The sequence below is a fragment of the Symphalangus syndactylus genome, chromosome 12 (genome assembly GCF_028878055.3).
Source record: "Symphalangus syndactylus isolate Jambi chromosome 12, NHGRI_mSymSyn1-v2.1_pri, whole genome shotgun sequence".
In the NCBI taxonomy this organism is placed as follows: Eukaryota; Metazoa; Chordata; class Mammalia; order Primates; family Hylobatidae; genus Symphalangus; species Symphalangus syndactylus.
In genome coordinates this window covers 79722445-79746422 of record NC_072441.2, presented here as the reverse complement: position 1 = coordinate 79746422, position 23978 = coordinate 79722445, and the positions used below count along the sequence as shown (strand labels likewise).

Here is a 23978-nt window from a genome sequence, read left to right as displayed (position 1 = left end):
TGTCCTTCAAAAAAATGAATTGGAAAAGCTATTTACTGTCCACAGTTGCATTCTGAAAATTATCCATGACTATAATAAAATATAAACACTGCTAAATTTAAAAAGAATGTATGCTAGAGGAAAAGGAACTTTTTATTACATTTTACTCTGCAATCCATTATCAGGAACAAGTCATATATCAAGCATGTCTATAAAATAGTCCAATTTATTTTGCCACTAAGCTTTATGGAGTCAATTTAATTACTTGATAATCATACCTGGTCAACTCCATAGCAACAACCTAGATTAGACAAGTATAGCTTTGCTTCTGGGTATCTCTTTAAAATATTAATTTAATTCAAAGTTAAACTAAATCATTACCTCCTAGGAAACCATGCAGCAACTCACAGTGAGGTCTTGATGACGATAACATTGCTGCTCATGCATTTCTTATGAAATATATTTTGAAGACAGAGATCTTAATTGCTTCTTACTGAAAGCTAATGACGAATTCTTCCTTTAGAAACCCAGTCTGAGAACTTCCTCAGGCTTTTTCTCACCTCCTGTGTCTCTAGGAAAGTCCCCAACTCTTCTAAACATAAGAAGGTAGCAAATAATATTCCTAAATAAAATCTGGCCACAGCTGTTAACTTCCCCATTTTTTTATTTGACATTGGTCAAATGTAGATCTCCACTTGCCCTTTATTTCATGGCAATTTGCCTGTCAAGTTAAGCACCTCAATGTTTTCCTTTCCACCACACATGCTGACTTACACACATGCTGAATCCCAGGCTCAGTGCAATCAGCTATCCATCTTTTCCATCTGGGAGCTGCTCAGATGGTAAAAATGTCTCTACTCTTTTTCTCTTACGTTTTCCGAAATGAGTAGCTCTCTTTGAGGTCCCAGCTCTGACAATCCTGAGTGTGCATTACAGAGAGTGGGATACCCATTTCTTTTTTTTTTTGTTCTGTTTTTTTGAGACGGAGTCTCACACTGTGGCCCGGGATGCTATGCAGTGGCATGATCTCGGCTTGCTGCAGCCTTCGCTTCCCAGGTTCAAGCGATTCTCCTGTCTCAGCCTCCCAGGTAGCTGGGATTACAGGCGTGCGCCACCATACCTGGCTAATTTTTTGTATTTTTAGTAGAGACGTGGTTTCACTATTTTGGTCAGGCTGGTCTGAAACTCCTGACCTCGTGATCTGCCCGCCTCAGCCTCCCAAAGTGTTGGGATTACAGGCGTGAGCCATTGTGTTCGGCTGTTACCCATTTCTTAAAGAAATCTGGCATTATCTCCCACGAAGCTTATTTCTGCCTGGACTAACCTCACCATCTGAGCCACCCTACTCCCCGCCCAAACACATACCAGTCAACCTCACGCTGAACCTGAACAATAAGTGATCAGGTCTGCGTTTTAGCAAAATGATGCCACCGAGGGCATCCATGACTCAATGCTTTTGAAGACATGCTGAAATCATTTGTCTCTCTTGTTTGACAGTCTCCAAGCTACAGGTGATTCCAATTTTCTTTTGTGTGTTTTGTTGTTGTTGTTGTTGTTGTTTGTTTTTTGATGGAGTTTCACTCTTCTTGCCCAGGCTGGAGTGCAATGGTGCAATCCTGGCTCACTGCAACTTCCACCTCCTGGGTTCAAGTGATTCTCCTGCTTCAGCCTCCCAAATAGCTAGGATTACAGGTGAGTGCCACCATGCCTGGCTAATTTTTTGTATTTTTAGTAGAGATGGGGTTTCACCATCTCTACTAAAGACCTTTGGCCAGGCTGGTCTTGAACTCCTGACCTCAGGTGATCTGCCTGCCTCGGCCTCCCAAAATGCTGGGATTACAGGCATGAGCCACTGTGCCCAGCCCCAATTTTCAACTCGTGGCAGAAACCGTAAGCCAAGGAAGCAAATAAGTATTTCCATAAACTGTAGAAAAGAAACACTCTGCAGCTATGTAACTGAAAAACTCAGCTTGGGACGTCCATTAACCTTTGACTTTCTTTCTTAGAAAAAGTTTCTAAGTTGGCTACTGAAGACTGGGATAATTTTTAGGAGTACCACTATTAGGATCCAATTTCTTCAACATATCGGACTGGACTGGCTTTCAGATTCCTCCCCAGTATGTTATAGAGGCACATATGAGTTGATTGCTAAGGATCTGATTCAGGTTATTTGTCCTACTACTTGGGTTTCCCATCATCATCAAGATGGTTCAAACCATTATCCAGATGGTCCAAAAGAGAGACCAAAGCTATCAGTTCTGTTACTTCACTGTGGAAACCTGTGTTTTAGCTGAAGACAGCAAAATGTTCCAACACTGTCCAAATTAATATGGGCATTCTCTCTTTAGCACAGGGAATACATTTCTGGAAATAGAAGTGTTAACTGTATAGTCTCTTTTGAAGTGCTGCACCAGTGTTGTAAGGTGGCAGGGTTTCCTTGAAATCCTCTGAAGGTATAAAATGTCTTTGCTTATCATTTCCTTTTTTTTTTTTTTTTTTTTTTTTTGAGACAGAGTCTCACTCTGTCGCCCAGGCTGGAGTGAAGTGGTGTGATCTCGGCTCACTGCAACCTCCACCTCCCGGGTTCAAGCGATTCTTCTGCCTCAGCCTCCTGAGTAGCTGGGACTACAGGCATGCGCCACCACGCTCAGCTAATTTTTGTGTTTTTAGTAGAGATGGGGTTTCACTATGTTGGCCAGGCTGGTCTCAAACTCCTGATCTTGTAATCTACCCACCTCGGCCTCCCAAAGTGCTGGGATTACAGGCGTGAGCCACCATGCCTGGCCAGGATACCTTTTACAACGTCAAAAGACACTCCATGTCTTTTGATCCCTAATTGCCTGTTGCCTAATTGCCTGATCCCTAATTGCCTGTTGATCTTTACCCTCTGTTTCCTTACCCATTTCCTCAAAGGTGCCTCCAGATCCTACAAAACTCCCACTTTTACATTCAGCATGATAGTCTTTCTCTATTTTTTGGTGGCAGGCATAGCACCATCACTCATTTTGTTGGGCATTATGGGTCAAAACTGTCTCCCAGGGCACAAACTAAATGACAGAAAAATTGGTTAGAGAGGAGTAAATAACACACCACAGAACTCAATCACTTGAAGCAGCAGCTTCACAACTCCCATCCTGGTCCAAGCTACCATCATCTCTCGCCTGGATTATTGCAATAGCCTTCTATCTGGTCTCCCTGCATCTGCCCTTGCCTCTACTAGTTATTCTTCACAAGCGGCCACAGTGATCCTTTAAAAACGTGAGTCAGGCCGTGTCGCTACTTGGTTTATGATCCTCCAGCAGCTTCATTTTCACTACAGGTAAAACCTAAACTTTGCTTCACTTTCGTCAGGTCTTTGCCCAAATGTCACCTTAACGAGGACTTCTCCAACCACCCCACATAAAATAGCAACTTCTCCACCCCCATGTCTGCACCACACTCCTAATTCCCCTATCCTGCCCTTTACCCTTCATAGCACCTATCATCATTTCATATAATCCATATTTATTTACATAATGTATATCAGATTGCATTTTCCAAGATGGCCACAACAAGATTTCCCTTTCCGCACACTTTCTTGCAATGTGACATTTCCACTATTCCCGTTGAGAGATGGGGATCTATGCTCTCCATCCTGTAACTGTAGTGGAAGTAATACTATATGACCTCTGAGACTAGGTCACGATCTCTGTCTGGTCCTTTTGGGGCACTCAATCTTGGAATTCAGCCACTATGATATGAGGAAGCCCAGGCTACATGGAGAAGCCACTTGTAAATGGTCTACCAACAACCCCAGCTGCGGTGCAAGCCAACAGTCAACCTCAACTTCTAGACATGTAACGAAGCTTTTGAGATTACTTCAGCCCTAGCCACTGCATACGAGACTCCAAGTGAGAACTGTTTAGCTGAGCCTAATTACCTCCCAGAATGATGAGAGGTAATGGAATTGTTGTTTTAAGCCACTAAGTTTGGGGTCATTTGTTATTTAACAATAGATAAAAGAACAATTTGTTTATGTGTATATTTTATGTCTCTTTCCCTCTAGAGTGTAAATTCCACAAATTCAGGGATTTGTCGTTGTTGCTGCTGCTGTATTCCTGGCACCTAAAACAGTGCCTAGTACATGTACTCAATAATTTTTTTTTTTTTTTTTGAGACAGGATCATGCTCTGTCCCTCCCAGGCTAGAGTGCAGTAGTGTCATTATAGCTCACTGCAGTCTCAAACTCCTGGCCTCAAGTGATCCTCCCAAGTCTTCCAAGTATCTAGGAATACCACAACCAGCTAATGAAAAAAAATTTTTTGGGCCGGGCACGGTGGCTCACGCCTGTAATCCCAGCGCTTTGGGAGGCGGAGGCGGGCAGATCACGAGGTCAGGAGTTCGAGACCAGCCTGCTTGGTGAAACTCCGTCTCTACTAAAAATACAAAAAATTAGCCAGGCATCGTAGCACACGCCTGTAGTCCCAGCTACTCAGGAGGCTGAGGCAGGAGAAATGCTTGAACCCAGCAGGCGGAGGTTGCAGTGAGCCGAGATCGCACCACTTCACTCCAGCCTAGGTGACAGAGCGAGACTCTGTTAAAAAAAAAATTTTTTTTTTTTGTAGAGATGGGATGTTGCTAAGTTGCCCAGGCTGGCCTCAGACTGCTGTGATCCTCCTCCCTTGGCCTTCCAAAGTGTTGGGATTATAGGTGTTAGCCACCATGCCCAGCCCCCAATAAATATTTATTGAATGAATGAATGGATGCATGATCCATTTTCAATAAAGCATGCTAATGGTTATTGGTCAACGGTACATGGCATAGTCTGCGCTAGATCTCATTGACTGGGAGAATAAATTGACAGAGCATGGGAAAATATGTTGGAATTGTTCAAAGGTTAATAACATGTAATATACATAATGTAAATACAACATATATAATGAATTATAGTAATTACACGACAGCATAAAATAGGATTTGAGTTTCATGTAATCTTTTGGTGATTGATCCCATAATCCTAATATGGGCTTCTCCAGATCAGGTCTGGAAAGTCTTCAGAAGTATTTTCAGAAGGATTAGTGATTCTTCTCATTCAAATAATGAAGTCCTTCCTAAGCATCCTACACTAGTGGAAATCACTCACATGGTTTTGGTATGAAATGGAATGAAACTGGGTGGTGGCAGTGTGTGTGTGTGTGTGTGTGTGTGCACATGTGCACACTTACACGGGCAGGTGCATACAATTTGGAATGCCTACTTCCACTGCCTATTTTCAGTCTGGTGGTTTGAATGGAGTGTGTATATAAAGAGCACGAATAAACATAGTTCTGGATTTTCCCTTTCTGCACCAAGTACCTTGATTTCATATTTATTTTGAAGCAAATATTTGTGTATTGCTTAAATAGCAAACATTTTCAAATATTCAAGGAAAATATTACATTTTTATAATCTCAGAAGGCAATAAAGGACAAAATTTCTTAGCTACCTGAAAAGAGGTAGTTTTTGTTTGGGGAAGAATAAACAGGTGGATGGTCGTTTGAGTGGACTAACCAATTTCTTTGAGCCAACCCATCTCAGCCTTGATTGGAGCAAAAAGCATAAGGATGTGGAGTGTGTGTGGTTTCTTAGAACTGGGGATCTCTGCTGAATCTACTCACAATGGGAGCAAAGCAGTTTCCATCACAGTAATCGCTTTAACAATCGTGTGCCACTTCTTTCCAGGATCCAGAAGGGCTTGAGGATCAAAATGGCTTTTAAAAGTTCTTCACTTAAGGCCACAGCCACAAGGCTACTTGGCCGAGTGTCTCTTGAGAAAGAGTGAGTGCCATTTTGTTCTTTGTTCTAATGACAGCTGTTGGTGCCACTGGGCCTCACCACCTGGCCTATGTCATGAAGTCTCCCTCTTGACTGGATCTAAGCCTTGAGTGGAAAGTGGGGGAACCTCCCAACACTTCCTTGGAAACTCTAGGCAAGTAAATTGGGGAATATTTTCTTTGGGAGTCTCATTTTTCTCACCAAAATTTAGATATAGATTCTGAAGCTAATTATTATTTTTTCATTATAAAAAATGTTTTCCTTTATTTATTTATTTGCAGGCCCAGCCAAACTTGACTAGAAAAGAAGCCCGGGCAGGGGTTTGGATGAGCCCATGACGTGCAGCGCGCTCCGACCAATTGGGAGGCCGTGAAAAAGGGGAGGGCGGAAGTGACGAGACGTATCCCTCCGCGGGGCGAGAGGGTCGGTGGGGGGAGTCGGCGTCTCTCTCCCCCGCGCCAGCTCCCGTACACGGAGCCGCATTCCTTGGCCCCCCCACCCCCCTCCCTCGGGGCCCCCCCCCGCCCCCCTCGGGAAAAAAATCCACCCCAAATCACTCGAACCCGAGGGAGGCTTCCTTTCACCCTTGGGGAGACGAGCTTTCAACAGTTACCTCTTCTTCGTCTCCCCCCAAGCCCCCGTCCCCTCCCCTGCTCCCACCCCCTTCTGGCGCTGGGTGTAAGGTCCCTTTAAGGCGACGGCGCCTTCCTCGGGTCAGACTACCGGCGGCGACGACCACGGGAGGTGAGTGAGCGAGCGAGCCTTCTCCCTCCCCACCCCCTGCTCCCGGGGGTTCCGTTATCTTTTCGCTCGGCGAGGCGTTCAGAGGCGAAACAATGAGAGGGGGATGGGGCCGGTACGCGCGGGGGTGGGGGCGGGGGGCCGGCGGTGCGCGCCCCCGCCCACCGCGAGTGGCGGCGCGGCCCGCGGCAGGGGCGGCCGCGGAGTGCGGCGCGCGAGCGCGAGTGTGTGTGCGTGCGCCCCGGGCCGCGGGAGCCGCGCAAAGGGCCGGCGGCGGAGGCCCCTGCTCGCCGGCTGGCCGGCCGCCCCCGCCCCCGGCGCCCGCCGCGGCGCGCGCGCGCGCACTCGCGCTCCACGGCCCCGTACACAGCCCGACGTCCACACGCACGCCCGGCGCGAGGCGTCTCGGAGGAGTGGGCGGCGCGGGCGCGGGCGGTGGCCCGCTGGGGAAGGGGCGGGGGCGCGGGTGGCGGCGAGATAGGGCGCGGCGGGAGGGGCCGGCGAGGGGGCGAGGCCGTGCGGCGGTGGGGGTGGGCGGCGGCGGCGGCGGAGCGGCGCTTGGGGGTGGGGGTGCGCGGCCCTCCCCGCCCTGTCCCCGCTCCCAGAAGGAGTGGGGCGCTCGTTTTGAGCGGGTGGAGGAAAATGAGTGATTGCTGAGCCGATCCCTTGTGTTATGTAATCTCTGCTTGGTCTAATAGTACATCCTAAGCCTTAGTGCACTGCAGCTAGTTTACGAAGTCTCCTCCCTCGGTCCCCGAATTTCTTTTGGGATGGCGCCGTGATTTATAAAATGGAATGGGGCGGGAATCTTTATTTTCTGGTGATTATGTCCTGCCGCGGTGGGCGCCATGTTTATCCCGGGGACTATTTTCTTTAGATTCTTGGCACCTTTTGCAAAGGAGTACTGTCATTGATCTACTTGCTTTCCGTCTTTCTGCGTGTTGTTCTTATTTCCTTCCTCTCCAGATGTGGGATTCTCTCAAACTGCTAGTAGCACTTGTCTTAGACATTCTTAGTTCAGAAAAAGGTAGTGCTGATGAGTCCTCAAGAGTCATTTAGTGGCCAGTGTCATTTTCGAAATGGAAAGTAAGATGCAGTTGGACTATCTCAGAACAGCCGCTGTCTTGATGCAGTCGGTGTAGCCTGTCCCTCCAAACCCGTAGACACCTCTCACCGCAGCTCAAAACTCCACAGAAATTGGGTTTTACCTTTTTTTTCTTTTTTTGAGACGAAATTTCACTGTTGTCGCCCAGGCTGGTGTGCAATGGCACGATCTCTGCTCACTGCAACCTCTGCCTGCCGGGTTCCAGCGATTCTCCTGCCTCAGCCTTCTTAGCTGGGATTACGGGCATGTGCCACCACGCTCGGCTAATTTTTGTATTTTTAGTAGGGACGAGGTTTCACCATGTTAGCCAGGCTGGTCTTGAACGCCTGACCTCAGGTGATCCGCCCGCCTTGGCCTCCCAAAGCGCTGGGATTACAGGCGTGAGCCACCGCGCCCGGCCCGGGTTTTACTTCTGTAGGCATTTACCCAACTAGAGGAAAGGGAAACGGAGGGGGCAGGGAGGGCTGCTCCTTGGCAAACTATTAATTTTGAGACACCATTGCTCAGGGTCTGAGAGCTTGAACTCTGAATTCGAACAGTTAGCACAATCGTTCTCAACTTCAGGGTGCATAAAAAGTAACTTGAAGGTTGTTAAATGTACAATTTGGGGGGGCTCATCCCCCAAATTTATTTGAATGGAGCAGAGGGGAGTTGTCATCTTTACATTTTCAAATGAGCAGTCCTGTGGCTGAGACTGATTAATGTAACCACTACATTGAGAATTACTGGTCTAACATAAAAGTGTTCAAGATGTTGAAACAAGTGACACCTTGTGCCCTTGATTTCCTTCCCTTTTCCAGAGCTGTGTTGGTGGTGTATCTCAAACTAAAGAAGGTAACAGAATGGACTCTTGGGACGAACGTGATTTAGTTAAGAGTTTTCACTCCCATCTTGAACTAGTGGTATAATGTAGGAAAGCAGTTCTCAAAGTGTGGACAGAAGATGGGGATCTCCTCTTACCCTTTCAGGGGAGCCTCAAGGTCATAACTATTTTCAAAATAATAGTAAGATGCTATTTATTGTTTTCACTGATACACTGATGGTTCAAAAGCAAGGCTGGGTAAAACTACTGGCAGTACCTTAGCACAAAGCAAGTCAGTGGCACCAAACTACTTACTTGAGAATGCCCTTGAAGCAGTAAAATTTATTATTCTGTTTTTATTTTTTTGAGACGGAGTTTCGCTCTGTCGCCCAGGGTGGAGTGCAGTGGCACTATCTCGGCTCACTGCAATCTCTTCCTCCCGGGTTGTATTTTTAGTAGAGACGGTGTTTCTCCATGTTGGCCAGGCTGGTCTCGAACTCCTGACCTCAGGCGATCCACCTGCCTTGGCCTCCCAAAGTGCTGGGATTACAGGTATGAGCCACCGTGCCCGGCCTATTATTATTAAGTCTTAGCTTTTGACTACATGTCTTTTTAATTTTTAAGAATTTGTGATGAAATAAACATGGATAAAGCATTTATGCTGCCTGTGGAGGTGTGATTGTTGTTGTGAGGGAAAAGCATTTGTGAGATTGGGTTATGAGTGGCTTCTTTCATGGAGTAGCATTTTTACTTGAAAGAACGACTGGCAGACTATGGTTTTTCACACTTAGTATTTGGTAGATATTTCTTGAAAATGAAGTGAGCTTGTCACTTTTAGGAAAACAATTGACAGTATTTATTACCAGTGATAAAATTTCGGTGAAAATTAGAATTTTTAAAAAGTTGACAGCTGGAGTTTGACAGCTTCCTAGTACTTAAAAGACTTTCCTTATGATATCAGTGGTTAAGGACTGCAATATTTAAAAATGTTGTATAGTGAAATATGTTATTTGGCAGATGGGCATAACTCAGTAAATCTATATTTTGCAAATGACCAATGCATGATGTTGCAAAATCAAGCAAAGGTAAAAGATCCTTTGAAAATACCAGATATAGCAATTTTAACAGTGAAAAAGTGGATTGATGTGGTTTCAGATTCCAAAATGTTACTATCCTTTAAGAAACTACTATTTGGCCTAGTGTGGTGGCTCACTCCTGTAATCCCAGCACTTTGGGAGGCCAAGGTGGAGGGATCGTGTGAGCCCAGTAGTTGGAGCTGAGCCTGGTCAACATAGCGAGACCGTCTCTATTTATTTAAAAAAAAAAAAAGAAAGAAACTGCCATTTATTGAGTTTTAGTATTTACCAAACACAGTTATCTGAAAAGGTTATTAAAATGCTTCTCCCTTTTCCGACTAGATTTTCATTATATACTTAACCAAAACGACGTATAGCAACAGACTGAATGCAGCAGTAACTGTGAGAATCCAACCATCTTTTATCAAGTTAGACATAAAAGAGATTTGCAAAATGCAAAACAGCGTTACTTTTCTCACTTTTTGGAGGGAAAGTATTTTTTGTTGAAATGTTATTTATGTTAACTTGTAATGGGCTTGTCTTAAAATACATTGATAAATACTAAATTTTAAAATTTTGAATGTGGTAAATGTGGAAAGATAAAATTCACATAAAAGATCTTTGGCGTCTTCAATAATTTCAAGAGTCAGAAAAATGAGAATCATTCGGTCAGTCCTATGTTTCTGCTGTTTAGATCATTCAAATCTAACTCCCTTGGGGAACTTTGGGAGAATTTATAAATAGTTGAAGTTGATGGAAGAGGCAGTGACCTGGGGAAGAATTCTAAAGCAAAAAAAGCTTGCTTTGAATCTTAACTGGGATATTTACTAACTGTAACCTTGAGGAAGTTACTTAGTCTCTCTAAACCACTGTATTGACCTTATCTGTAAAATACAAACTTTAGAGCTGGTTGATTACAAATCCTAGAGCTGGTTAATGCCTTTGTCATAATATCAATATGGTAACATTTTGATAGATTCTTTGGTATTCTTGTTTGTGGTATTAAGCCATATCCACAAAAACTTGTCTTTTTTTTTTTTTTTGAGATGGAGTCTCGCTCTATTGCCCAGGCTGGAGCGTAATGGTGCAATCTCGGCCCACTGCACCCTCCGCCTCCCGTGTTCAAGCGATTCTCCTCCTTCAGCTTCCTCAGTAGCTGGGATTACAGGCATGCGCCACCACATCTGGGTAATTTTGTATTTTTCTAGAGATGGGGTTTCACCATGTTGGTCAGGCTGGTCTCAAACTCCTGACCTCTTGATCCACCCACCTTGGTCTCCCAAAGTGCTGGGATTACAGGCGTGAGCCACTGCGCCCAACTGGAAAACATATTTTTATATGTAACCAAGGGGAGGAGAGCGGAAGAGAGACACTAACCTATTGCTAGATTTTAGCAGAGTTAAAAGAACTTGAAAGCATAGAAATGGAATTTAGGCAACACACAACTGTCATCAAAGAAAAGCTTTCCATCATAGTAGATATTTTTCTTGGGAAAGGGACTTGTGAATATTGAACCCCTTTAAAAAAGAGAGCTTGTTGCTTACTTTACTTGTTTTAGTAAAGAGCACAGAACTAAATATTTGGGTGTTTCTTGATACAGGATTGGCTACCAGACAAGAGGAAAGTATTTTGAGTTTGGAAATTTTAGGTTGTTAAGACTACGTAAAACCCTTATGATTCTTATATATGAGGTACTACAACAGTTAGATGTTGTGAGGGACAGAATAGGCTGTGCAAAAGACTGGATGAATAAAAGCTTATTACATGTTTAACTATAGTTTTATACACAGATTAAGTATTCAGGCCTATAGGTTTTCTGATATTAGTCCTTTCTAGAGCCAAAAATTGAGGTAACTTAAAAACATAATTACCAGTCATGTTGAGGATTATCATTGTTTATTTTTCACCCTGGAACAAGAAAGTGGTATTCTTAAAATGTTTGTTTTCTGTACAATATTTTTCCTGTTCCAAATGTTCTTTTTATGTTGATTTTTGGGCAGGTATGTACTGGCAGTAAATTGAAAACGTTAGATACCAAATTCTTCATTTCTGAATTCTTCATTCTTCATTTCTGGACTTTACAGCTATGAAAGAACAAGACAAAGGAATTCAGAGCTTCAAGAACCAAGTATGTCAGGATAGTTGTAGAAAACAGATCTTTTTCTCATTTTCTTTGAGATGAAGATAGGCAACATTTGCTGCCCATTAATACCTTAAAAGTAGACAGGTGTATCTGCAGGATTCTTTTTGCTGCTTGTAAATAGTACATTGTTTTAAAAGGTCTGTTTTTATCTTGGCTTTACAATTATATAGACTTTCATTGACTAGCTGATCATATAGGGCCTTAGTATAAAGTAGACTACCATATTCACCAGCATTTAAGAAATAATCCCCTTCCCCCGAGGAGGGTATTTATCTGGTACTCCCATATTATGGATTGAAGGATGAGACAAGAGACTGAGTATTGCTAATAGTTCTGTGTGAGCCTGCAGTGTTAAGTAAAACCTATTGAGTGCACAAAAAAATCATGTTACAATTACTACAAAATAGAGAAACCACCTAGGTTACCAAGATGTCAAATAATGGATTAATGGAAGAGAGTAGTGTACCTCCTTGGTAGCCTACATAATCCACCTTAATTTGTTATTTCTTACTTAACTATTTTGCTATGTCTTAAGAAATGTATATTAAGTGAAAATGGATGCATAAAAATAAAAAAAGAGAAATGTATATATACAAGCTATATGAAAATTGGTCCTGGGAATAAATCAAGAAATTCAGCCAACAAGGCTACCAGTTATTTAGTAAATACCAAAGAGATACGGCAGAACGTATCAGTACAGAATATCACAGCTAAGATATGAGTAGGTAGTTCCACTCCCTCCTACCCCACCTCAGTTTTTATTAAGAAAATTTCACGCATGTGGAAAGGGGGAAGGAGGCTGGGCACAGTGGCTCGCACCTGTAACCAAAGCACTTTGGGAGGCCAAGGTGGGCGGATCACGAGGTCAGGAGCTCAAGACCAGCTTGACCAACATGGTGAAACCCGTCTCTACTAAAAATACAAAAATTGGCTGGGCGTTGTGGCGCATGCCTGTAATCCCAGCTACGCAGGAGGCTGAGGCAGGAAAATCGCTTGAACCTGGGAGGCGGAGGTTGCAGTGAGCCAAGATCACTCCAGCCTGGGCAACTGAGCGAGACTTTGTCACAAAGGAAAAAGAAAAGGGTGAAAGAATTCAACAAGGAACACTTAAACTGTCCACCACCTAGACAGAATGATTTTTTTTTTTAAGACAGAGTCTGGCTCTGTTGCCTAGACTAGAGTGCAGTGGTGCAATGTTGGCTCACTGCAACCTCTGCCTCCCGGATTCAAGTGATTATCCTGCCTCAGCCTCCCGAGTAGCTGGGACTACAGGCACCAGCCACCACTCACGGCTAATTTTTGTATTTTTAGTAGAGACGGGGTTTCACTGCATTGGCCAGGCTTGTCTCGAACTCCTGTCCTTGTGATCCGCCTGCATTGGCCTCCCAAAGTGCTGGGATTACAGGCGTGAGCCACTGCGCCTGGTGACAGGATGATTTTTAATGTTTTGTATTTAATGTTTAATGTTTTGTATTTCTAACCATGCCAAATATTTTTTGAAAGTTGGCATACTAGTATCTATAAGAAAATATCAAAATAGCCCGCCTGTAGTGACAACTACTTGGGAGGCTGAGGCAGGAGGATCACCTGAGCCCAGGAGGTTGAGGCTGCAGTAAGCCATGATTGTGCCACTGCACTCCGGCCTGGGGGATAGAGTGACACCCTGTCTCCCAAAAAAAAAAGCCAAATATCTATGTATTTGTTTAACCCCTTGAAAGTCACTCTCAAGATATTTCTATTAAATATTTTGTGCATTTCCTAGGAATAAATATATTCTCCTACATGAATATAATATGATTATCCTTTCTTTTTAAAAATTTTTTAGAGGGATCAGTTCTGTTTCCCAGATTGGTCTTGAACTCCTGACCTTAAGCAATCCTACCACCTTGGCCTGCCACCATGCCCAGCCAACATTGACTTTTTTTTTTTTTTTTTTTTTTTTTTGAGACGGAGTTTCACTCCTGTTGCCCAGGCTGGAGTGCAATTGCACCATCTCGGCTCACTGCAACCTCCACCTCCTGGGTTCAAGCGATTCTCCTGTCTCAGCCTCCCGAGTAGCTGGGATTACAGGTGCCCACCACCACACCCGGCTAATTTTTGTATTTTTAGTAGAGACTGGGTTTCATCATATTGGTCAGTCTGGTCTCGAACTCCTGATCTCAGGTGATCCACCTGCCTTGGCCTCCCGAAGTGCTGGGATTACAGGCATAAGCCACCGCATCCAGCCGGACATTGACATTTTTAAAGAGACTATATTAGTTTTATAGAATGTTCCATATTCTGCTTTGATTATTTCCTTCTAGAATGTCCCACCTTCTGGGTTTATCTCATTATTTCTTCGTGGTAATATTTAATTTGTTCTTTTATTGCTGTATTTCTTGTAAACGCAAAATTACATTTAAATAATGGATTTGGGCCAGGCACGGTGCCTCACACCTGTAATCCCAGCACTTTGGGAGATTGAGGTGGGTGGATCACCTGAGGTCAGGAGTTCAAGACCAGCCTGACCAACATGGTGAAACCCCATCTCTACTAAAAGTACAAAATTAGCCAGGCATGGTAACGCATGCCTGTAATTACAGCTCCGTGAGGGGCTGAAGCAAGAGAATCGCTTGAACCCAGGAGGTGAAGGTTGCAGTGAGCTGAGATCGCGCCGTTGGGCTCCAGTCTGGGCAACAAGAGTGAAACTCCATCTCAAAAAATTTTAAAAAAATAAAGTTAAGGCCGGGCGCGGTGGCTCACGCTTGTAATCCCAGCACTTTGGGAGGCCGAGGCGAGCGGATCACGAGGTCAGGAGATCGAGACCACAGTGAAACCCCGTCTCTACTAAAAATACAAAAAATTAGCCGGGCGTGGTGGCGGGCGCCTGTAGTCCCAGCTACTCGGAGAGGCTGAGGCAGGAGAATGGCGTGAACCTGGGAGGCGGAGCTTGCAGTGAGCCGAGATTGCGCCACTGCACTCCAGCCTGGGCGACAGAGCGAGACTCTGTCTCAAAAAAAAAAATAAAAATAAAAATAAAAAAAAATAAAGTTAAATTAAAATAAATAAATAATTGATTTGATTCAGGTTAAATATTATTGTCGGTAATACTTCATACATTGTTTTTGGCTTTTCTTGTTTATTTGTTTGCAAAAAAAAACGCCATAGACAAAACAGCTGATAACTAATGTGAGTTATTAGTCAATAGTTTATTGGTTAATGTTTTTCTTTTTTTTTTCCCTTTGAGACAGAGTCTCCTGCCTCAGCCTCCCGAGTAGCTGCAATTATAGGCGTGTACCACCACACCTGGCTAATTTTTGTATTTTCTTTTTAGTAGAGACAGGGTTTCACCACGTCTCTGGTCACGGCCAGGCTGGTTTCGAACTCCTGACCTCAAGTGATCCACCAACCTCGGACTCCCAAAGTGCTGGGATTACAGGCGTGAGCCACTGCACTGGGCCTGGCTAATGTTTTTCTATTTAAACATATTACAATCATAACGTTTGGCTTTTGAGATACAGAGCTACTGTAACTTTTAAGTTCAACCATAAATAAGATTTTTGAGGAAGAACATAGAAATAGGTTTCCATTTTGTCACTTTGAGGCACTGCTCTCTGCAAAAATGATTTGGAAGTTGAAGAAGCAAGAAGAGTTTATATGTAGCAAAAGTAACCTGTAGAGGAATTGTAAAGGGGCCACAACTAGAAAAAATTTAGAACTGGGGAGGCTGGGCATAACTGCTCATGCCTGTAAAACCCAGCACTTTGGGAGACCAAGGCAAGCAGATCACTTGAGTCCAGAAGTTCAAGACCAGCCTGGGCAATATGGCAAAACTCTATAGAAAATACAAAAATTAACCAGGCGTGGTAGCACATGCCTGTAGTCTCAGCTACTTGGGAGGCTGAGACAGGAGGATTGCTTGAGCCCAGGAGGTCGAGGCTGCAGTGAGTCGAGATTGCGCCACTGCACTACAGCCCAGGCGACAAAGACCCTGTGACCTAAAAGTTGTCAGGTGAATATGAAGATAAAATCAAGTTCCTGGCTGGGTGCTGTGGCTCATACTTGTAATCCCAGCACTTTGGGGAGGCCAAGGCGGGTGGATCACCTGAGGTCAGGAGTTCGAGACCAGCCTGGCCAATATGGTGAAAACCCGTCTCTACTAAAAATACAAAAACTAGCCGGCCGTGGTGGCGGGCACCTGTAGTCCCAGCTACTTGGGAGACTGAAACAGGAGAATTACTTGTACCTGGTAGGCGGAGGTTGCAGTGAGCCGAGATCATGCCTCTGCACTCCAGCCTGGGCGACAGAGCAAGACTCTGTCTCAAAAAAAAAAAAAAAAAAAAATCAAGTTTCACAGGTAGGTGATTATAGGATGAAACAGACTAGGTATATATGGGTTTTATAAAAAAAATTTTAACATATAAGATACAACCATTTGAATAATTCATAAGAACTTTGTTCTGCTCTGTTGCAGTTTTTGAGACGGAGTCTCGCACTGTCGCCCAGGCTGGAGTGCAGTGGCCCAGTCTGCAAGCTCCATGTCCCAGGTTCACGCCATTCTCCTGCCTCAGCCTCCCGAGTAGCTAGGATTACAGGTGGCCACCACCACGCCTGGCTAATTTTTTGTATTTTTAATAGAGACAGGGTTTCACTGTGTTAGCCAGGATGGTCTTGATCTGACCTCGTGATCCGCCCGCCTCGGCCTCCCAAAGTGCTGGGATTACAGGCATGAGCCACTGTGCCTGGCCTGAGAGGACAAATATTTTTAAGAAGAAATGATAGTTCTTTATGTATAGAATGTGGGATGATTTTTTAAAAATTGCCCTTGTTTTCAGAACATGTATTCAGTTTGATCAGTGATTTTCAGTCTTGGCACTATTGACATTTAGGGTCGGATAATCTCCAGGCTATCCTATGCATTGTAGGATGTTTTGTAGCACTCCTGGCCACTACCCACTAGATAGGTCAGTAACACCTCTCCTCACCCCCACCCTGATTGTGACTACCAAAAATGTCTCTAGACATTGCCAAATGCCCTCTGGGGGGCAAACTTGACCTCTGATAAAATTCACTGTCACTTATGAAGATTCCTTAATTATGTCTTTTATGAACTAGGGTTCCCTTTATGTAAGCTAGGTATAGGTGTTGAATGAATCCTTCTGCAGATGTAGTGTATAGCTTGGGCAGTGCCTGATATATGTTGGAGAACACTGGAATATGATGAAATATTTTAGCACTATTGGGAATTTAATTGAAGATTAGAAATGAGCTCTTCTTTTGAAAGTAAAGGTGTAGGCTTTCTGCTGTATCTAAATCTGTTTTCCACCTCTGCCACCACCCCCTCATGCATTTGCTTGAAAAAGATCCTTACTAGCTTAGGAATAGTTGAGAATTTTGTTTGAAATGTTTGACATGATCTGTCTATATCCTCTGTTCAAGGAAAGATAGTTTTATAGTTTTGTTTGTTTGCATGTTTGTTTGTTTGTTTTTGAGAACAGGGTCTTGCTCTGTTGCCCAGGTTGGAGTGCAGTGGCTCAATCACAGCTCACTTCAGCCTCCACCTCCTGGACTTAAGAGATTCTCCCACCTCAGCCTGTTGAGTAGCTGGGACTACAGATGTGCATGCCACCAACAACCTGCTAATTTTTCTACTTTTTATAGAGATGAGATTTCACCAAGTTGCCTAGGCTGGTCTCGAACCTCTGGGCTCAAACAATTAGGGCTCAAGCAGTTCTCCCACCTCAGCCTCCTGAAGTGGTGCGATTACAGGCAAAGAAAAGATAGTCTGGAAAAGTTACTTGCTAAAAGGCTTGATTAAACTAAATATGTCCTCTTTGTTAACCTTTGATTGTTTGATTATATTTTTCTTAAAATTTATCTTTTAAAAACAATTTTTTAAAAATTTTAATAGAGATGAGGTCTCTCTGTGTTGCACAAGCTGGTCTCGAACTTCTGAACTCAGGTGATCCTCTCGTCTCAGCCTCCCAAAGTGCTAGGATTACAGATGTGAGCCATCACACCCGGCCAAAATTTCTTAACTACATATAAATTCTCTTAATGATCTAGGTATTTTGTTAGGGGAATACATACAGTCAGGATAGGATATGAGGGGAAGTAATGAGTAGTTTAATAAATATATAAGACAAACATTTCAAGTAAAAATTTCAGGAGAAAGGTTTTTTTTTAGATTTCTTTTTTTTTTTTTTGAGACGGAGTCTCGCTCTGTCGCCCAGGCTGGAGTGCAGTGGCGCGATCTCGGCTCACTGCAAGCTCCGCCTCCCGGGTTCACGCCATTCTCCTGCCTCAGCCTCCCGAGTAGCTGGGACTACAGGCACCCGCCAACACGCCCGGCCAATTTTTTTGTATTTTTAGTAGAGACGGGGTTTCACCATGTTAGCCAGGATTGTCTCGATCTCCTGACCTCGTGATCCGCCCGCCTCGGCCTCCCAAAATGCTGGGATTACAGGCTTGAGCCACTGCACCCGGCCTTTTTTTAGATTTCTAAGAAATACATTTGTGGATGTGGAATTTTTCTGTCAGATAACATAAGAGCAAAGTTGAAGATACCTAATACTTGGGGATGCGTATGGAGGTAATTTTTTATTTAAAATGAGCAAGAAGGACCCTAGCCTTTTATTGTGGTCTTGGAAACTCGTTCCCCACCAGTATCATTCTTTGAAGAATTGGCTGGTTCTAGGTCTGGGGCAGGAAATGTATGAGATGAGCTGAAACATCTTGACTGTCAGCAAAGATCGTATCAAACGATACTAGGGTTGTGTCAGAAGGACTCAGCAGCAAGCTGAAGACATTCCCACTGGCCAAAATAGGACACATTGAGTATCTGTAAAGATAACTGCATGGATCAAAACACATCAAAAGTTGGGCACAGTGACTCAAACCTGTAATCCCAGCACTTTGGGAATCCGGGGCAGGTGTGTTGCTTGAGTCCAGAGTTTGAGACCAGCCTGGGAAACATGGTAAGACCCCCTCTCTACAAAAAAAAAAAAAAAATACAAAAAATTAGCCAGACATGGTGGCTCTTGGTTATTCCAAGAGTTAGCTCTTTCTCCCAAGAGTTATTCAAGAGGTTGAAGTGGGAGGATTGCTTGAGCCTGGGAGGTGGAGGTTGCAGTGAGCTGAGATTGTGCCACTGTACTCCAGCCTGGATGAGACCACATCTCACAAAAAAAAAAAAAGAGAAAAAAGAAATTGGGATGGTGACTAGATATTTGATATTAAGGGATTATCAATTTTTTAGACATGTAATGGTAATACAATTTTTTTGTTTTTAAGATGGAGTCTTGCTTTGTTGTCCAAGCTGGAGTGCAGTGGTGCAATCTCGGTTCACTGCAACCTCCGCCTCCTGGGTTCAGGCAATTCTCCTGTCTCAGCCTCCTGAGTAGCTGGAATTACATACCTGGCTAATTTTTGTATTTTTAGTAGAGACAGGGTTTCACCGTGTTGGCCAGGCTGGTCTCAAACTCCTCACCTCATGTGATCCGCCCGCCTTAGCCTCCCAAAGTGCTAGGATTACAGGCTTGAGCCACCGCGCCCAGCCATACAATTTTTTTAAACTATCGTCTTTTAAAGTCCTTATCTTTTAGAGCTACATACCAAAATATTTATGAATATGATGTTTTAGAGATTTGTTTCAGTATAATAGAGGGAAGTGGGGGCATAAATGAAGGAATCCATTTTGAGTTGATAATTTTTGAAACTTGAGTGACGAATACGTGTCTAACTTTTTTATTCAATTAAAATTTGTATCTCATTAAAATTAGCAGGAAAGGAACCACTGCAATTTTGATTCAGAGACTCATAGTTGTAGTATGAAAATTTGCTCTTCACTTGGTTGCAGTATGATTCCCAAATTTACTGCCCATCCAAGTTTTCCTTTTGGTTTTTTTTTTTTTTTTTTGAGACAGAGTCTTGTTCTATCGCCCAGGCTAGAGTGCAGTGGCACGATCTCAGCTCACTACAACCTCCGCCTCTCGGGTTCAAGCGATTCTCCTGCCTCAGCCTCCTGAGTAGCTGGGATTACAGGCGTGTGCCACCACACCTGATTAATTTTTGTATTTTTAGTAGAGACGAGGTTTCACTATGTTGGCCAGGCTAGTCTCAAACTCTCAACCTCAGGTGATCCCCCCACCTCGGCCTCCCAAAGTGTTGGGATTACAGGCGTGAGCCACCGCACCCAGCCATTTTCCTCTTGATGTGACACTATTTCACTATGGGCTGGCTTTTAATATCTGAAATTCGCATTTCTATTTGGCAGTTTGGGAATAAAAAATGAGAAATTAAAATGCCCCTTAAGGATTACATTTCAACATAATTTTTTTAGTGTGATAAGTATCCAATCCTTTGTAGCAAGAAATTAGGGAAGAGGGAATAAAATTCATTTTTTTTTTGTTTTTTTTTACCTTATGAGAAAGATTTGGTATGGAAGGAGGTTAAATGTGTGAAACGATAGTTTGGGAAGATCTGTTTTTTTGTTGTTTTTTGTTTTTTGTTTTTTTTTTTTGAGGAGGTCACATTTTCAGAATCTGGATATACATGTTAACACTGCATATTTAGTAATTCCTGTCTTCTTTGTTCAAAAACAGTTGAAAGGCTGTCCTTGCCATGATCGGGGCTAAAAAAAAAGTTGAAAGGAGACTGTATGCCATGGATCACTTGAAAGACCACAGAGAATGGTGGTGTTTCTTGAGAATCTTGGTAGAAATATTAAATACTGCATTTTATTATGTTAGTATAAGATTTCCTTTTGATAACTAGAAAACTACAAGAAGGATCTAAATTTGCATTTTCTATTTTTGGTTTGCTGAGTATTTACATTAGGTTGATATATCTCTGTTGTATCATGTTTTTGACCCTGAGTTATAGATGCTGAAAATGAAAGGAATTGATCACATCCTGAGATAGCAGAGTGTAGGTCAGAATCAAGGACAGTTTCGAAAAATTTGGCTTCAGTGTCTTTCAGAGATGCTTTGTGTGTAAGTCTGTGAAATATGTTCAGTCAGCAGACCTAATATTTTCTGAGTTGACAAACCTTATTAGCTAACTCCATCTTCTATGTTGTTAAAAAAAAAAACATGAAAAATATTTCCCCATAAGTTGGGTTTTCTTTTTTTTCTTTCTTTTTTTTTTTTTTTTAAGACAGAGTCTGGCTTCTGTTGCCCAGGCTGGAGTGCAGTGGCGTGATCTTGGCTCACTGCAACCTCTGCCTCCTGGGTTCAAGCAATTCTCCTGCCTCAGCTTCCTGAATAACTGGGATTACAGGCATGTGCCACCATGTCCGGCTAATTTTTGTGTTTTTAGTGGAGGTGGGGTTTAACTATGTTGGCCAGGCTAGTCTGGAACTCCTGTCCTCAAATGATCCACCCTTCTCGGCATCGCAAAGTGTTGAGATTACAGATGTGAGCTACTGTGTCCGGCCAAGTTGGATTTTCTTTTCATTTTGAGTCTTTTAATTTGCATTGGATATCTTGGCAGTACTCATACCTAAGGAGAAGAGATATTTTTCTCACTTGATTAAAAAGTAGTTAGGACATAAACATTTTTCTTTGCCATCTTTTCAGATCTGCCCTTTTCGGTTGTTTCCACTGGTTTTTTATTTTATTTTGTAGGGATGGGGTATTGCTCTCCAGCTCTCCAGCTTAGGCTGGAGTGCAGTGGCACCACTGCAGTTACTGTAACCTCGAACTCCTGGGCTCAAGCGATCCTCGATCCTCCTACCTCATCCTCCCTAGTAGCTGGGACCGCTGGTGTGTGCCGCACAGCTGGCTAATTTTTTAAAAAAATTTTGTAGAGATGGAGTCTTGCTATGCTACCCAAGTTGGAGTTCTTTCCATTTCTCTCAGAAAGTCAAGTGGAAGAAATTTCAATATTCTTATTAAAATTCATTGCTTTATAAAATAAAGAACTGAAACTCTTAAGGTATTATAAATACTTAAGATAAAAGAACACCCTTTCAGATATGCTATTAAAATAACCACAGGCATGACACTGAAAACCACAATTTGTATTCTGATAGCTCTTCATATTCCAAAGCAAAGTTTTCATATGTGTGGAGAGTTTGCTTGTAAGTGGTTAGGACAAAAGTAGGTCCTTGAAAACCATCAGCAGAGGTTATTATCCACAGTTTATATTCATTCTGCTGGGTGTTGGATATTTGCGCATTAATTATCTGTTGACTCTAAGCTCTCAGAAAGTTATACAGCAAAGAACAATGGAATAAAATTAAGTATTTAAGGAAAAAGTTTTTGAAAATGTATTTTATAGTGGAATTAGACTGGAAAACAAAGGCATGTGTTGTCTTTGTCTCAAAGAATACCTGTGATATGGATTTGGTTTCTTTTTAATTCAGTTTCTGGCTAGTATTGTCTTCATATAATGAAGCCTGAAAATAAGCGAATTTAAGTAAGTTGATCCCTTAGATCTTTTTCTTTCCTCACCCCCTTTGTGGCTTTGGTTTAGAAAGACAGAAATAATTAAAATAGAAGATTAAAGACCAGTTAGAATCCAGTTAAGCACTTTACCCATTAAAACCCAGACTGCCGCTGGCTATAGCTGACTCACTGGGGCATTGCAGGATTATTTTCAGTTTTCAAGGGAAACAATGCCATCTGTTGGGCATCTTGCTAACTGCTACTGTCAGGTTGTATGGCCCTAACTAACTACTCAATAAACAGAATGGTTAGGTTGGTTGGTTGGTTTTGGTTTTCGCTTGTGGTTGTAGCAGCAGAATTACTAAGACACTAAGGACACTTAGAGCCTTTGCAGTAAAGGCTTTGTTTGAACATTGAGCAGTAATAGTACTCCCATTCCAACACAAAGAAACTGACCCTTAGTAAACTGTTATTGGAGGGCAGAGTAGCAATAACTCTTTGTTTGTAATGCAGAGATACAGACTTTATTTTGATTTATTTTTATTTTTTTGAGATGGAGTTTCGCTGTTGTTGCCCAGGCTGGAGTGCAGTGGCGTGAATTGTGGTTCATTGCAACCTCCACTTCGCATGTTCAAGCGATTCTCCAGCCTCAGCCTCCCAAGTAGCTGGGATTACAGGCATGCACCACCACGCCCGTCTAATTTTGTATTTTTAGTAGAGACGGGGTTTCTCCATGTAGGTCAGGCTGATCTCGAACTCCCGATCTCAGGTGATCCGACCTCAGGTGATCTGCCCACCTTGGCCTCCCAGAGTGCTGGGATTACAGGCGTGAGCCACTGCACCCGGCTCAGACTTTAATTTTTTAAAGGGACATGTAATTTAGGCAGTGTTTTCAAATTAAGGGTTGACTCCAAAATCACAGTGGAATGGCCTCCAGGATTTCCTAGACTAGACGTACAAGGTAGTAGTAGGACTGGGACTAGAGTATGACAAGTGAGGTTCTCATCTTAGATGCAAAATTTAAAGGAGTACAGAGAGGTTCAGTAATCATAATAAATGCATTTTAATGCATCATTTTAAAAGATCAATATTAATGCAGAACAATCCATAATGAACAGAATATCTATTTTAAATAAAGACTGAATCCGATCCTGCCTTTGCTTGACTCACCTCACTGTCCTCATCCTAACCCTGGCCCTGGGTGTTACACATTAAACTTTTTGTTGTTGTTGTTGTTGTTTTTGAGTTGGAGTCTCTATTGCCCAGGCTGGAGTGCAGTGGTGCGATCTTGGCTCACTGCAACCTCTGCTGCCCGGGGTTCAAGCAATTCTCCTGCCTCAGCCTCCCAAGTAGCTGGGATTACAGGCGCCTGCCAGCGTGCCCGGCTAATTGTTGTGTTTTTAGTAGAGATGGGGTTTCACCATCTTGGCCAGGCTGGTCTTGAACTCCTGACCTAGTGATCCACCCACTCCAGCCTACCAAAATGCTGGGATTACAAGCATAAGCCACTGTGCCTGGCCTAAACTTTTATAATCCTAATTTTTTTTTTTTTTTTTTTTTGAGACAGCGTCTCACTCTGTCCCCCAGGCTGGAGTGCAGTGCTGTGATCTCGACTCCTTGCAACCTCCGCCTCCTGGATTCAAACGATTCTTGTGCCTCCGCCTCCCAAGTAGCTGGAATTACAGGGGCGCACCGCCACACCTGGCTAATTTTTGTATTTTGAGTAGAGACAGGGTTTTGCCATGTTGGCCAGTCTGGTTCTCTTACCTCCCAACCTCAGATGATCCACCTCCCTCGGCTTCCCAAAATGTTGGGATTACAGGCGGGAGCCACCATGCCCGGCCTGTAACCCTAATTATTAAATAATTTGCTGTGGGATGGATTTTAATATTCAATAATAAAAGTTGTAATTCTGAACCCTTGGAAATGGAGGAAGGCTAGAGGATATGATAAAGGAGCCCAAGGAGGTAGG

The 23978-nt window shown here is 43.2% G+C and overlaps 1 protein-coding gene across 6 annotated transcripts in view; it reads left to right on the top strand.

Annotated features, from left to right (window-relative positions):
• Positions 1 to 6141: 6141 nt before the first annotated feature.
• POGZ (pogo transposable element derived with ZNF domain) overlaps positions 6142 to 23978 on the top strand; it is a 58707-nt gene continuing 40870 nt past the window's right edge. For 2 of the 6 annotated variants that reach the window (XM_063626209.1, XM_063626206.1), the window contains exon 1: positions 6164 to 6516. The gene's annotated coding sequence lies outside the window, so the exon portion shown is untranslated. Of the gene's footprint in view, positions 6517 to 16269; positions 23974 to 23978 lie in introns of those variants that run through there. The other 4 variants (XM_063626211.1, XM_063626212.1, XM_063626210.1 and 1 more) reach the window with 3 other exon arrangements.